Source organism: Oryctolagus cuniculus, chromosome 8 (assembly GCF_051225735.1).
Source record: "Oryctolagus cuniculus isolate XC-2025 breed Fujian yellow rabbit chromosome 8, ASM5122573v1, whole genome shotgun sequence".
Classification (NCBI taxonomy): Eukaryota; Metazoa; Chordata; class Mammalia; order Lagomorpha; family Leporidae; genus Oryctolagus; species Oryctolagus cuniculus.
In genome coordinates, this window is record NC_142874.1 from 23,640,669 (window position 1) to 23,652,975 (window position 12,307).

A 12,307-nucleotide genomic window follows, 5' to 3' on the forward strand; every position below is an offset into this window, starting at 1 on the left:
TACAGTTCTTAACTTCTTTTGAGAGAGTGGAAGTTGATTGTTTGAAGTTGTAAATAAATTACTATACAAGTATAAATAGTAAATCAACAAATCTGCTGAGCCTTATTACCCATGCATTCTTGTGTAGTTTTATATCCGATAAATAAAACAGCTTGAACACGAAATCCATGAAATATTTGCACAATGACAGCTGGCCTCCCAGTTATTTAAGTTTGATAATTTTTAGTCATACAGCTTGCTTGTTAGACTAAAAAACCCACCAAGAAATCAAACACAAGGACAAAACAAAAGAAATTGTGACTCAAAAGAGAAAGTTGGTATTTGTTCATAAAAATGTTTGAATCTTAAGCTTCTTACTATGTTCAGTTTATATAATATTTTATGTATGTATATGCTTATTTACTTGAAAGGAAGAGAAAGAGAGTGAGAGAAGAAAAGACAGAATATGAATGAATATGAGATAGAGATCTTCTATCCTCTGGCTTATTCCCCAAATGGCCACAGCAGCCAGGGCCTGGCTGAAGGTAGAAAGCCATAACTCCATCCTGGTGTCCCACACAGGTGGCAAGGGCCCTAGTACTTGGAGGCCACCTTCTGTTGCTTCCCAGGTGCGTAGCAGGGAGGTGGATTGTAAGTAGAGCAGCTAGGACTCAAAGCAACACTCATCCATTGTGTCACTGCCAGCACTCCATGCATGTCTATTTGTTGAAGAATAGCTACATCTCCTTCTCATTGATGAACGCTTTAAACAACATAGTAATTTATTATAATAAATTTATTATTATGTATTGTGATAAAAATAATACATTAAATTGTTTGCAGATACTTTTATCTATTAATGATTTATATATTCAATCTGCATATGTGACACATGTAAACATACTTCTAAAAAGTCTTTCCATAATAAGTGTGCTAATTACCCTGGCTTAGTCTAATCCAGATATACATACATGAATCAAAACATCACCTTCTACTTCATGTTATGTACAATTACAGGGTGTCAATCAAAAATATAAATTTCATAAAAAGCTTTCTAGAAGCATAGGTAATTAATGTAAATTTTTGATGGGTAATTACCTTGAACAAATTGAAAAATCAAGAAGTTCTTCTACAGCATTTAAACTCATCTAAACTGAAATAAATCATTTTCCCTATTGGGGAACATTTTTCTTTCAAGATTTGTTTATTTGAATAGCAGATTCACAGAGAGGGAGAAAAAGAGACACAGAAAGAGATAGAGAGATCATGGGTAAATTTTTTCATTAGGGTAAAGGCTAAGCTAATATTAAAATAAAAAACTCTCAAAAATAACAGTGACAAAATTTTTCAAAGATGAATTCTCTATCATATAACAGCTCAAGCATAGTTAACCAAGGACAGTTGCAGCACAGAACACAGGAGTCATGCCTTTCTTTCTTGCTCTGTTCTACTTTGTGGCTCCAGATGGTTGCTGTAACTCTGCCAGCACATCTGGATTCCAGCTCCTGGGAAGGGGAGGGAGGGACAGTGGAGGGCAGGATTTCTCTCTAGGCCTGGTTCCGTTGGGGAAATCCTACACACCAATCTCACTGGTACCTGTTTGGCAAGGATTTCTTGGCACGCATTCACTCAGAGGGGCAGGGAGATGTATGTGTCTCTACAGCTAAAATCAGAAGTTCTGTTGCTAACACAAATGAAAAATGGATATTAGTTGAAAACAAGTAGTTTCTGCTATAGGAATGTCAGAATGTAGTTTAGAATTCTTAGACAAAGATGTTTGCCTAAAATGTCAGTGCGTCATTTAGAATAGTTTCTTTAAAAAAAGAAAAGATTTATTTATTTGAAAGTCAGAGTTACAGAGAGAGAAAGGAGAAAAGGAGATACAGAGATCCTCCATCCAGTGGTTTGCTCTCCAGATGGCTACAACAGCTGGAGCTGGGCCAGGCTGAGGCCAGGAGCAAAAACTCCGTCCAGGTCTCCCCTATAGGTTCAGGTGCCAAAGCACTTGAACCATCTGTGGCTGCTTTCCCAGGTGCATTTGCAGGTAGCTGGATGGGAAGTAGGAAGCAGAGCAGCTGGAACTCCAAACCATGTGGGATGCCCACAGTGTAGATGGCGGCTTTACCCGCTATGCCACAGTGCCAGCCCCAATTTAGAATTTTTTATACTGAAAACACCAAGTGATGTAATTGAAAGTGGTGTATACTATAAGAACATTTTTTTTAGCTGAAACAAGGATAGCTATGACATGATCAGTTATTAAAAATATTTATTTGTTTATTTGATAGGCAAAATGACAGAAAGGGAGATGGTAGGAGAAAGAGGGAGAGAGAAGAGAGAGGCAGGCGGTAGGGAGAGATCCATCTTCTCTATCTTCTATCTGTTGGTTCACTCCCCAAATAGTCACAACAGCCAGGGTTTGTCAAGGCCAAAGCCAGCAGCCAGAACTTCAACCAGGTCCCCCACGTGGGTGGAGGGTCTCAAGCACTTGGGCCACCATCTGCTGCCTTCCCAAGCATAGTAAGAAGTTGGGTGGGAAGTGGAGCAGATTGGCTCTCCAATGTGGGATGATGGAATTGAAAGTGGTGGCTTAACCCACTGCACCACTATGTCAGCCCCCAAGATTGGCTACTTTGACTCAGGAATTTTATCAAGGATATACAGTTTTCCTTGATCTCCACTTGACATCCTCAGCAAGATTGTCACTTATAATTTTGTCTTCATGGTTACAAATGGCTACTGTAGCTCCAGGCAACACCTTTTCAGAAAGCCATGCCCAAATGTAGGAAGCCCATTCTTTATTTATTTACCTTTCTTTGCTCCCTTATTTTAAAATCAGATAGAAAAAATTGTTTCTGTTGTCTCCCAGATTCCTTATAGAACTGAATGAAAAACTATGAGTCACACATTTTTTGTCTTGGTTGCAGGAAGTGTTAATATATTCTAGAAAAGAAAATATTTAGGAAATTATGCTTGAATAACATTAAAAATCTCAACCACAATTAGGTTATGTAATTCATAAGCATATATATATAGAAATGCATTTGATGTTTACTTACATTTCAAAAACAGTTCTAATGTGGAAGCTATTATTAAAAAGAGAAATATTTTATTTCTTTTTTTTTAAAGATTTGTTTATTTGAAAGGCAGAATTACAGAGAGAGAGAGAGAGAGAGAGATCTTCCACGTACTGATTCACTCCCTAAATGGTCACAACAGGCAAGGCTGGGCCAAGCTGAAGCCAGGAGTTAGGAGCCAGGAGCTTCACCCCGCTTTCCCAGGTGGATGCAAGGGTCCAAACAGCTGGGCCATCTTCTGTTGCTTTTTCCAGACCATTGGCAGAGAGCTATATTGAAAATAGAGCAACCAAGAATTGAACTGGCACCTAGATGAGATTTTGATACTGCAGGTTAATGTCTTAACTCGCTGTGAGAGTTAAACATATATTTATTAATTACCACAAATCAGGGAGAACATTGCATTTTGGGGACTGGCTTATTTCACTAAGTATAATGTTTTCAGCTGGATCCATGTTGTTGTAAATGACAGGATTTCATTTTTTTAAGCACTGTGTATAATTCCATGGCTTACATATACCATAATTTCTTTACCCAGTCTTAAGTTGACAGGTATCTGGGTTGATTCTGTACCTTAGCTACTGTGAATTGAACTGCAGTAAATGGCCCCTAATTTGCTGCTTTAACATTGAATTCATTTTTTCAAAAACATTTTTATCTTTATTTCTATAGGGAACAAATTTCATGTTTTTCATAAAATTTTAAAATTTTCAGTTTTAATTTTCATTTTTAAGAGTGTATTGACTATTCCCACCCTAAACTCCCTCTCTCACTCTTTCCTTTCTTGTTTTTCATTTAAGTTTTACAATGACCTACTTTCTTTCTTTTTTTTGGAATAAAATAATGAATCTTATTTTGGTGCAGAAAAACTTTTGGAATCTATATAGCTTTTTTTTTTTTAACCTAGAAACCTTTTATTTAAAGTATATAAACTTCATGCATTTCATATATACAAATTTAGGAACATAGTGATTCTGCCCACCCTACCCTCCCTCCCACCCCACTGCCACCCTTCTTCCTCCTCCCTCTCCTATTCCCATTCTTACTATCTGCTACAATTCACTTTCGATTAACTTTATCCACTAAGATAAACCCTATACTAAGTAAAGAGTTCAATGAATAGTATGAAAAAAAAAAAAAAAACAACTGTTCCTCAACAGTTGAGACTAGGGCTGTTCAAAGTCATTGCATCTCAATGTGTCAATTTCACTTCTCTAAATTGCCTTTTAGGTTGTTTATTAATTACCACAAATCAGGGAGAACATAATAAACATATATTTATTAATTACCACAAATCAGGGAGAACATTGAATTTTGGGGACTGGCTTATTTCACTAAGTATAATGTTTTCAGTTGGATCCATGTTGTTGTAAATGACAGGATTTCATTTTTTTAAGCACTGTGTATAATTCATGGCTTACATATACCATAATTTCTTTATCCAGTCTTAAGTTGACAGGTATCTGGGTTGATTCTGTACCTTAGCTATTGTGAATTGAGCTGCAGTAAACATGGATGTACAGAGATCTCCTTCATATGCTGGTTTCATTTCCTTTGGGCATATTCCCAGGAGAGGGATGGCTGCGTCCTATGGTAGGTCTGTATTCAGATTTCTAAGGTATCTCCATACTGACAATGACTTACTTTCAATTTACTTTATAATTAGAAGTTTACTACTACATTAAATAAAAAATTCAACAAAGAGTAAATAGAGAAACCACTGTTATTCAAATAGTATAGACAGGCACTATAAACAATAATCAAATCTCAAAATGTCACTTTTGCTATATACATCACTTCTTTTGTATTCTGTGTATTAGTAACCATAAGTCAGGGAAAATATATATTTGTCTTTTGGGGACAGGCTTCCGGTTGCAACCATTTTGTTACAAAAGGCAGGATTTCATTCTTTTTTATGACTGAGTAGAATTCCATCATGTATATATACCACATTTTTGTTATTCAGTAATCAGCTGCTGCTATAAACATAGGGGTATAGACAGCTCTTTCATATGCTGATTTCATTTCCTTTGATTCCCTCCAACAGTGTATTAGGGTACCTTTTTCATATATCCTCACCAGTATTTGTTATTTTTTGTTTTTGTATGATAGTCATTCCAGCTGGGGTGAGGTGAAACCTCACTGTGGCTTTGATTTGCGTTTCCCTGATGGCTAGTGATCCTGAGCATATTTTTGTGTGTTTGTTGGTTATTTGTATTTCATCATTTCAAAAATGTCTGTTCATATTCTTAGCTCATTTCTTAACTGAATTGTTTGTTTTGTTATTGTTGATACTGGATATTAGTCCTTTATCAGATGTATAGTTTGCAAGTATTTTCTGCTGTTCCATCAGTTGCCTCTTCACTGTGGAGTGTTTCCTTTGTCATGTAGACGCCTCTTAGCTTGATGCAATCCCATTTGTCTATTTTTGCCTTTATTGCCTGTGAAGCTGGTTTCTTATCCAAGAAGTCTTTGCCTATGCCACTGTCTTGAAATGTTTCCTCTCTGTTTGCCTCTAGTAATTTGATGGTTCTAGGGTTTAGATCACTGATCAATTGTCAGTTGATTTTGTATAGCGTGTAAGGTAGGGATTTAGTTTCATACTTTTGTATGGAAAAATCTGATTCTCCCAACACCATATGCTGAAGAGACTGTCCTTTCTTCAGGGAGTGATTTTAGCCCATTTGTCAAAGATTAGTTGGTTGTGTATGTGTGGATTAATTTCTGGGGTCTCTTATTTTTTCCATTGTTCCACATGTCAGTACCAGATTGTTTTGAATAACTGATCTGTAGTATGTACTGAAATTCTGAATTATGATGCTTCCACCTTTATTTTTATTGTCTTAAGATCGTTAATGAATGAAATCTGTTTGTGGCCTTATATTATGGTAGTAATGTTATTTTTAAATTTCAGTATATGTAGTCTCACATATAATTTTCCTGTTATAATAATAGTCACAAAATATGAATTAATCAGTAATTTCTGAAAATTTTCATTTTTGAAATCACTGTTTAATCTGATTTAATATTTTGTAATTTACATAGTTTAGGAATAATTGTCTTTTAGATATATATATATATGGATCAATAACACCAAGGTAAATAAAATTATTATTCCATATTATTTTAAAGAAAAATGCAAAGTCTAAATACACTTGATCTTAGCCAAAAGGCTGAGAAGTGATAGAGAAGAGTAAATAAAAGAACTTAAAAATCATGAAAGAATGTGTGTAGGAGGAGAAAAAACTCACACTAATTATACTATTGAAGTATCTTTACCCATAGGTCAAACGGTTTGCTATTCCTCTTTATCTTTGTCTTAATTTTGCTGACCTCTGGCTTTGAGCTAAGAATGCTGGAATAACAAGAAGGCAGTCTCTTTTGTTTTATTCATTGAACACACTTAAGGCTATTTTGGGAATAGATCTATCAGAAGTGTAAAGAGATCCTGTTTCTTGGGGCGGGAGACACATGCACATCTTTACCTTTAACAGTTGAGATTGACAGTATGATTTGCAAGGCAAATGTAAATGTATTCAAAGGTGGAGAGTTACAGAACGATAGCACTGCAAATGATGACCATTGGATTATTTTGTAAAAGGTTTATTTATTTATTTATTTAAAAGGTAGAGTTAGAGGATGAGACATAATGAGAGATCTTCCATCTGCTGAGTCACTTCCCAAAGGCTGCCTTGTCCAGGGCTGGACCAGACTAAATCCAGGCGCCTGGAGCTTTTTCTGGGTCTCACATGTGGATGACAGTGGCTCAGTCACCACAGTGTTTCCCCTGATAGTTGGATTATTTGAACTGGTCACGCCTTTAGTACAAGATTTCTTGTGGCATCTCCAAAAGCTTCAGTGCACTGGTTTAAAAACTCTGCTGTACATCACATGTATTTTTATGATACTTGCCAACTACTTAAAATGGTGACTTTCATAAATATGACTGTTTCTGTGACATTTTACATGTCATATTCACAGTCTCAGGTTTTTTATTATTTCATTTCTGCCTAAACAATTATCTTTATCTCTTGGTTAAAATAGTACCCGAATTACAAAATAACTGTGTTTGCATGACTTTAGGCAAATTGGCATTTGATTATTATAAATAATGGATTGTAGTCTCAGCTGTAGAACAGCATTATTGGAACAAAATTTGGTGGAAATTACATTGTCTGAAATCTGCAGACAGGTCGTGGCACTTAAGAGTAGGTAAACAACAGCACACAGCGCAGTAATTTGTTTGGATTAGCCCAAGAAGCTAGTCCTAATAATGGTTGTAAAATTATAAAGCAGCATTCAGCACTCTCATTTCATGCTATGTATTTAATACTGAAGTCAAAACATATTGAGTTGACCAAAAGATAAGTAAATTCTGTCCTATAGATTAAGTAAGTGCATAAAGCTGAACTAAACTGAGGAATACTGTTTACAGTCCGGGAGATTACATTCATAATATATGGAACTGTGAAATTGCCCTATAGAAGTCATGCATAAGTCATATCATTATTTGGCCTGATTCTGAGAATGTCCGCAGGTACACTTTTAAATTTCTTAGAATTGATGCTTGTTTAAATCTAGTTTTCCTACTATACTACTAACATTGGGTACAGCATAAAATCACCAGGTGCAGTGCTAGATTTTAATTTCCAGAATGCGAGAAATAGCGCTGCAGTAGTATTTATTATAGAAGAAATAATGTGAATTCTTCTATTGTAATTGACAAAATGTGCTTTCAATATGCATGTTTATATGAGAATGCATTTTATATTAAATTCACTACACACATTTTAAAAATATGTCGACTAATAAGTGTTCCTCTTACAAAAGAAGGCATGTATTCATTTTCATCTATCTATTTCCTATGATGATCCAGAGATTCAACTTAAGGAGTGCATTTGATATGTTAAGGAATCTGGGAAGTTCTACATCACAGCCTTCATACTTCTTTTCTTAATACAAGCTGACTTTTAACACTTTTTGAAGAAATGAAATTAAAATGTATTAAATGCAAAGCATGTTGAAATCCATGTAAAACATTTTGAAATCCATGTATACTCTTCATAAGTATGTAGTTCCCGTGAACTTTTTGAATATTTCTCTTATTTCATATAGACTTTATGGATGAGATCATTTATCATACTTTGTTTTATCAAATGACCAAGAAGGATGTCATCATCATCATCCTCATTATCATAATGCAAAATAATTTTTTTTATTCTTTTGACAGGCAGAGTGGACAGTGAGAGAGAGAGACAGAGAGAAAGGTCTTCCTTTGCCATTGGTTCACCCTCCAATGGCCACCGCGGCCAGTGCGCTGCGGCCGGCGCACCTCGCTGATCCGATGGCAGGAGCCAGGTACTTCTCCTGGTCTCCCATGGGGTGCAGGGTCCAAGCACTTGGGCCATCCTCCACTGCACTCCCTGGCCACAGCAGAGAGCTGGCCTGGAAGAGGGGAAACCGGGACAGAATCTGGTGCCCCGACCGGGACTAGAACCCGGTGTGCCGGTGCCGCAAGGCGGAGGATTAGCCTATTGAGCCATGGTGCCAGCTTGCAAAATAAATTTTAATCCATTAAAATACTTTAACAATGTACAGAAAAAGAATGAATACAATAGCTTTCATTTTCAAAGTTTTTTGTTATCTGATTCTTATAAGAATGCATTTTTATTTTCCCTCTCCTTCCTTTGCTGATTTTTATGTTTTTCTTCTAAGAACTTTCATTCTCTCTTCTCTTTTCCTTTCTCTCTCTGCTTCTCCATTCATTATTCCCCAAGAATAAATTGCCAGTATCCGAATATATTTTTATTCCGCTCAGTTATTTCAAAGTTTGATCAGAAGCCTTACTAAACTATGCAGCAAGAGCTGAAATTAAGCTGTGTGATTATAGCTGGTGAGCCCAGGCACCCCGCAGCGGGTTGGCTTCTGTTGATGGGCTGTGTTTGGGATGAAGGGCCCTTCAGAATGCGATTCCAAGAGGATACGTTTTCTCTTTTGTCAACTGAAAGTTCCAGGGACTCTTTTAAATAATTTGGTTTTAAATCTATTGTATTTAAAATGAAATGGCATGTTATATCAGCAGAATCACCGACTTTCTTCCTTTGCTTGTAGGTTAGCGTTGTGATTGTGGTCCCTGATGATGGTGAAATCAGCAAGCCAAGATTGCATTTGACCTTCTTTTGCTCTTTGGTATCTGCTAATTCTCTGATGACTTTGCTCTTCATAGCTGTTATCAGTTGTAATATTATATGTGTGCTATGCCAGTAAAAATGCTTACATAAGAAATATATAGCAAAGATGTTTGTTGGGAATACTCTGTGGTATATCTGGTGACTAATGGAGGCCCTTGCCTTTTCATTGTAAGCATTTCCAGTTGTTCTTTAGAGTTTTAAATTTTTTAACCTATGGATTGAGTGCCATTGAAATCTAATAGGGCGTCCTTGAACAATGTAAAGACCTAGATTTATTTTTAGGCAAGGAGTAGATAACATTGCATTTCTTTGAATATGTAGATATTCAAAGCTGCTCATCTCCTTTAAGCAGGATTTCAATCTATGAAGTAAGAGAATCTCTTTTATACATTCTCCTTTGCATCTTTAATTTTTCAAGCAAGCAGTGAGTATTTGGATTAGGCTTCCTCATGTTTTAATTAAAGTCTACTGAGTAAATCCCACATTTTGGAGCTAAGGCTGTCTTCTAGAAAGATCTAGAAATAATAACAAATATATTTCCTTGTCCATAGGATAATCACATAAATACTTAAAGGTATCTTTTAGCTGGGTTATAAGTCACATATTGTGTTAAACATACTATATACTGTATAATTTTCTTGTATTTTTCATGGCTGTATAATCATTGTTTCTCTTATTTGTAGGATTTTTCTAAGATCTTTTTCCTTAGAATTATAAGAATGCTCATAGTTTGGAGTAATGTGTACAGTAAGTATAGAAAAGCACAGAAAATAAAATTTTCTATGATTTTATCCTCCAGTGATAACCGTAGTTACCTAGGTTGGTACTTAAAGTTGTTACTGTTTATTTTATCCATGTTGCCATAGGTTGGGTAGTTTTGCTGGGGACTACTTTTTGGAATCATATTTGTGAGCCCTGAGGGGCAGTGGGAGAAGCTGACCTCTGAACTCATAGCAGAAGTCTCAGTTACAGGAGGAACTGTGGAGTTAAAATGACTCTAAACAAGGAGTTTAAGAACACCAAATGATTTCATCATAGTGCCATTTTGATATTCTTGTTTTCAAGAGTAAAATATACTTTTCTACATTCATGATCCATTTCCACGGATATTAATGGTAATTAAGAAAAGTCATAAACATAGCATTTTTTTAAATATAGAAAGGCAGAGACAGAGAAAGAAAGAGAGATTTTCCACTTGCTGGTTCACTCTGCAGATGGCTTCTGTGGCCAGGAGCTTCTTTTGGGCCTTCCATGCGGGTGCAGGGGCCCAAGAACTTGGAGCATCCTCCACTGCTTACAGCAGAGAGCTGGATCGGTAGTGGAGCAGCCAGGTCTCCAACCAGCGCCCATATGAGGTGCCAGCACTGCAGGCATCGGCTTTCTGCACTATGCCACAGCACCAGCCCTCATAGAATATTTTAAAATGTAAAATAAGGGTAACCCAATACAACTGAATGTAAGATATGTTCTTTATTCAGCAACTTAGTCAGGAGCCTTACAAAGCTCATTAGGTGAGCTTGGGCATGGAAATAGGTAATTTATTGATAAAATATTATGTTTATATTATTTAATCACTTTAACTTTATTTAAATTACTTACAGAAATTTATTCCACCTGGAGTTTATGTTTCTTTTTTTTTTTTCTGATAGAAAGCAATTAAAACATTAGGGTACTTCAAGCAATTTATGGTTATGTAACTTTTGAGTATTTATTCATGAATTTAAAATTAATGAACTGTAGATGTCTCACACTTAAATTTCCAGTAGTTGATTGTCACTCTCTTTACAACTTCACTTACCTTATAATTACTGGCCCATGTTTTCACACACCATAAGGCTTATAAATTAAAATTAAATTATAAATTTTATAGGCAATAACCATGTCTGTCTTTTATTATCATTTTTGATAGCCTTGAGTGTATTCCTAAATCTATGACATTGAAATCAGTGAATTGATAAAGTTGTATACAGTTCAGTAAATTCAGGTAGATTTGGAACTTAAATGTGGGAGTTTTACCTTAAGGTAACACCTTAAGTCACACCCTTGTGAAATCCTCCCCCTTAGAAGGTTAGAGAAAATCTGTGACGTGCTTTCTGATGCTAAATTTGAAAAAGGTGGTAAGATGCCATTCCCATGATTAGGTTCAGTGGCAGGCATTGTGGAATGATCACAATTATTTAAGACTCCACTTTGGCAGGCTGCATGGGGAGGGTCTCCCACTGGCTTGGAGAAAGTGTGGGGAGCAACTCGGACTAGACTAAGTTACTGGAATTAAGACTTATTCTATGCATCTGCTCTCCCACAATATGGCACTGAGAAGGGAGAGGAGCGAACAGCTTCTACCCAGCTGCCTCTCACCAACTTGACAAACTGCAGGACCTGCTCCTGATTGGAGGAGAGCAGCGTACTCGGCGTTGTGGGTAGCAGAGTTGGGATTGGTGGAAAAGGACTATAAAGGAGGAGAGAGACAACATGCACCAGGAACATCTAAAGGGAACATCTATCTGAAGGAACACCTGTGCAGCCCCCGAGAGAGCCGGCCGGCAGTGTGCCGCTCCCTCGCGGAAGTGGGGAAAGTGGCTAGGGGGAACCGCCCTTCCACGGAGGTGGAAGGGACGGTAGCCAACCCGGGAAGAACCAGCAGCAAACCCGGGAAGGGCCGAGCAGACGAAAGAACAGCGCAGGGTCCTGTGTCGTTCCTCCACGAAGAGGGGGAGCGACATAATGGTGCCGTGACTCGGATAGGAAACCTAGGAGGGAAGAAACGGGAAGAAGTGGGAAAATACCGGAGAGAGAGACTAGAAGAGCCTAGGGGAAAGCCGGACGGAAAAGGTGCCGGAAGAAGCTATTGAAAGCCTAGGCATAGACTCGGATATGGACTGTGGGAAAGAAGTTAGGATTGAAAGCGAAAGTGAAAGCTTTCATAGACTCGGATGCGGACTATGGCGGGGAAGCTAGGAGATTGAAAGCGAAAGTGAAACCTGGAGGAGGCTTGGACTCGGATGCGGACTATGGGGAGAGGCCAGGAGAAATGAGAGGGGAATATTGTTGGAAGAAAAG